The sequence below is a fragment of the Elgaria multicarinata genome, chromosome 10 (assembly GCF_023053635.1).
Source record: "Elgaria multicarinata webbii isolate HBS135686 ecotype San Diego chromosome 10, rElgMul1.1.pri, whole genome shotgun sequence".
Classification (NCBI taxonomy): domain Eukaryota; kingdom Metazoa; phylum Chordata; class Lepidosauria; order Squamata; family Anguidae; genus Elgaria; species Elgaria multicarinata.
Window position 1 is genome coordinate 92,462,524 of NC_086180.1, and position 4,761 is coordinate 92,467,284.

The window sequence follows — 4,761 nt, forward strand, 5'->3', positions numbered from 1 at the left end:
TCCTCTTAGATTTAAGCTTCACAAGTGTGCAGAACGCAGCACCTTTGAGGAGTTCCGTGGCTCAAGAATTCTGTCCACATCCTTTTTCCCCAGCCCTTCAAGAGTGACAGCTGAGGAGCCCCCATTTCTGAAATTGGTCCATTCACATGATCAGGATGGGGGAGATAAGCCATGGTGCCCTATTCCCTCTGCTGCCTTTTTAAAAAGTCAAAATATATACCCCCTGCACCTATTTCCTGACAATAGGCAGGTATTATATAAAGCTTCAGCTATTGGGCGGTATAAAAATGTAATAAAATAAATAAATAAATAAATATTATCCCTCCTAAGGGGCTATTATGTCTGCAATTATTACCCAGTTCTGACCAAGAGAAAAAAGCTATAGACCTTTTTAAAAAAATTCCCATGATAGTCAATGAAAAGCAGGATGCCTTGGGTTTCCAATTTTCAACCTGAGTTCAGTACCGAGTTGAAGTGGGCTGACTCCAGACCAGTCCAAGCAGAAGCAGGACATTTAATTAAGCATTGAACTGGGATCTGAGTTGAAGCAGGGGGTTAGTACACACCTCTATTACACATATATATCCACACACATATAAGCACACACAGCCATGACTGGAGATTTTGAGATTATCCAAATATGTGTGTGTGATGACGGCCAAGACAGGTACACACTCCACACAGAGAGACAGAACTACACAAGAAATGAGCATCATCAGTATGGTGTAGTGGCTAAAGTATCAGACTGGGAGTCAGGAGATCCAGTTCTAGTCCCCACTTGGCCATGGAAACCCACTGGGTGGCTTTGGGCCAGTTGCAAACTCTCAACCCAGCCTACCTCACAGGGTTGTTGTTGTGAGGATAAAGTGGAGAGGAGGAGAATTATAAATGCAATAATAAATAAATCGCTTATGATACTCCTTAAAAATATTCCTTTCTTGCTTGTTGCAAGGCCTTGTTATTATGGTAACATTGTTCAGGGAAAACTGAGCTTATGAGCAAGATGCTGAATCGGAGCCTGAGTAAGAGTGAGCGAGGTGGCCTGAAGGATTGAAGGCAAGGACATTTCAGACAAGCTTTCCCAGGATGTCACGTCCGCCTCGTGAGCAGTGCGCAGCAGTGCTGCAACAGCGCAATCTTTCTCGTAACAGCCCCTTTTCTGTGGCTTTGATGGTTTCCTCATGTCCTCTCCACAACACTTCTCAGACTTAAAAAACGGAAGGAGCACCAAGATGACTGCTCGTATCTTGTATAAACAGTTGCAGAGGAAAGCAGTGAAAGAAAGGTGAAGGGAAACTTTTCCCATGCATGCCTCCCTCTATGATTTTATAAACATGTACACAATGCTAAAACATTGAGAAGATTGATTTCCAGTTCTGGTCCAGACATCATCCTGTTAGGACCGCAGGGTGTGTGTAGTTGTCTTCTTGGCTGTTTACCAAATGGCTACTGTCTAAGCTCCAACTGGAAAGGCTTGATGCCTGATTCATAGGCAAAGGATTTGCATTTGTGGGAGGGAACTGAGTGCATTGCGAATGTCAGGGTTATTTGGGCAATGTCAAAAAGTCCTGGAGCAAAACCAAAGAACGAGCCTCTCTGGCCCAACTCAGGCTCCTCCCACTGAATGTTTGAGAAGCCAAGATTACAATTTGGAAGCTGACCGATTGGGGGAGGATCTGAAATTCAGATTTTTTAATGTTGTTGGATGTAGTATTTCTCCCATGTCTTCTGAAACAGTTGACATATATCTACACCAATTCTGTAATGTACCTAGAATATTTACAATATATTCTCTAGAGTTCTAGATCAGGCCATTCCAATCATTAGGGAAAGTAAAGTAGCTACTTCAGGCAGATGCCTTTGGGTGCCATTAAAGAATATATTTAATGTATTTATGTATTTATTTATTTACAATATTTAAATACCGCCCAATTATCTAACAGATTCCAGAGTGGTGAACATAGGTATAAACAGTAAAAGGAAGATTTAAAAAGTAATTTAAAATTGTTCAATTTAAAAACAAAGGAACATGAAAAAACAGTGGCTAGTCAGCTGAGGAAGGCTTCCCAAAACAGTTGTTTTCAGGAGGTGCCGGAAGCAGCCTACTGTTGGCGCCTGCCTGACCTCCAGGGGCAGGGAGTTCCACAGAGAAGGAGCCATTACACTAAAGGCTCGTCTCATGGTGGATTCCCATTGGGCCATAAGTCCACATGGAACCACCAGGAGCATGCCCTCCAATGACCTCAGTGATCAGGTAGGATGTTAGGGGAGAACCATCTGTCAGGGATGCTTTAGGGTGGATTCCTGCATTGAGCAAGGGGCTGGACTCGATGGCCTTGTAGGCCCCTTCCAACTCTGCTATTCTATGATTCTATGATTCTATGAAGGTGCTCTCTCAGGTATCCTGGTCTCAAGTTATTTAGGGCTTTGTACACTAGTACCAGAACCTTAAACCTGGCCTGGTAGCCAATAGGTAGCTCCTGTTGTCAGGACATGCTGAAAAAAGGCAGCTCCTGACAACTGCTGAACTGCACAATTCTGCACTAGCTCCAACTTCCGGAGCAGTCTTAAGGGCAGCCCCACTTACAGCATAATGCAATAATGCAGTCTTCAGGTTACTAATGCCCATAACACTGTGGCCAAGCTATCCCTGCCCAGAAGAGCCAGACGAAGCTGATAAAAGGCACTCCGAGCTGCTGCGGCCACTTGGGTCTCCATTGACAACGATGGATCAAACTATTAACCTGATCTTTTAAAGGGAGTGCAACCCCATCCAGAACTGGCAATGAGCCTGTCTCCCGGACTCGGGAACCACTCACCCACAGGGCTTCCATCTTGCCAGGATTCAGCTTCAGTTTATTGGTCGTCATCCAGCCTATTACTGAGTTGAGGCATTGATCTAGGACTTGCACAGCCTCTCCTGATTCAGATGTCACAGGGAGATAGAACTGCGTTTCATCCTTGAACTGATGGCATTTTGCTCCAAATCACCCAATGACCACACCCAGAGGCTTCATATAGATGTTAAACCACATTGGGGACAAGATGGTGCCCTGCTGTACCCCATAGCTTAATTGTCAATGGGCTGAGAAATGATTACCCAATGTTACTGTCTGAAATCGACCCTGCAGGTAGGACTGGAACCACTGGAAGACAGTGCGCCTCCAATGCCCATCTCACAGAGTTGATCGAGGAGGATACCATGGTCGATGGTATCAAAAGCCGATGAGAGATTGAGCAGAATTAACAGATTTGCACTCCCCCTGCCTCTCTCTCGACAAAGGTCATTCATCTGGGTGACCAAGGCTGATTTACTCCCGTAACCAGGTCAAAACCCTGATTGAAATGGGTCTAGATAATCAGTGAAATCAGATAATTAGGCTGAAATCCTATATCCACTTACCTGGGAGTAAAGATAATTAAACTCAATGAAATTTACTTCTAAGTAGACATGCATAGGATTGTGCTGGAAGTGTATTTCAATTATTTATTGTATTATTATACTTTTACAGCTAAGGTGTGCATCTGGATTTTCAAAATGTCTTGGGCTGTACACCAAGCAGCATATGACACTTTGAAAACAGTTTGAAAACTGTATACGGAGCATGTCCTGGGCCCCAACAGTTGTCACTACTGTTACAAAGCATTTCAAAACAGTAGTGTAGATCTTGCCAAAGACACATTGCTGAACTAGGTGGATGTGCAGAAACAAACTAGTTCCAAAGTCACTTTTTTTTTAATATTGGTTTGTTTCCAATCTTTGATTAATCATCCTTAGCAATCTTTATGGTGTCAAAAGAATTACAGAAACCAGATTAATTAAAATGAATTGTTCTAAATCAAGTTGTGGAAAAGGAAAACATTGATAAAACAGCATCAGGTCCTTTGGTAGGCTACAGCTCAGGAGCTCTGCCAGGGTCTAGAATATGCCTCACTGGGAAAAGGTTTAGCATGTAAACCTATACATGCCTGTTTAGACAGAAGGAAAAGTCCTACAACTCTCGGCAGGCCCCAGCCAGAAATTGTGGGGCTTTTTTCTACCTAAATAGACATAGGATTTCACCCTTAATTGTGAAACGTTCGAATTTCCTCAAAATGTGATTTATTTCATCTACTTCTGAATTGTGCTTACCTGTTTAAGAAATGCAGTTGAAGGAGAAACTGAGATTCAGGCTGGACAACTAATTCTTCTTCATTCTTTATTCTCCAAAGCGTAAAACAATTTGGCTGAATTGTGCTGCTCTACGATCGTAATACATTTCTTTGTCTAATTTGGAGGTTTGGGGGACATTTTCATCACCCGCCTACACTATGGTTTGGTGCTTGCAGCAGGTTTGAAACGGGGAAACAATGTCGTCACGTGTGCAGAAGGTATAGTAAAACAATACATAAACCATGTGGTTCTCTGTATTTGGCTGAGTTCGGAAGCCACGCTAATCAACGCGCGCGCACCCGCACGCACACACCCCGGTTAGCGCGGCGTCGGAACGCAGCCTTCATCCCGCGCAGGGATGGACTAGGGCGGGGCCTCGTCTTTCTGCCACCCTCGAACTCTCCTCCCCGCCTTTCCGCCAGAAGCCATAAATAGGCAGCGAATCTAGAAAAGCAGACACGGGAAGAGGCTCTAGACCAAGCAACTCCCCCAGTCAGTGGCCGCGTCTGCGAGGCTTGGGAAGGATCCGCGCCGCCTGCGAAGGACATCCGAGCCTGCCCCAAGAGGAAGCCTGGGCGCGGGGGGCGGTGAAACCAAGGGCAGGCACG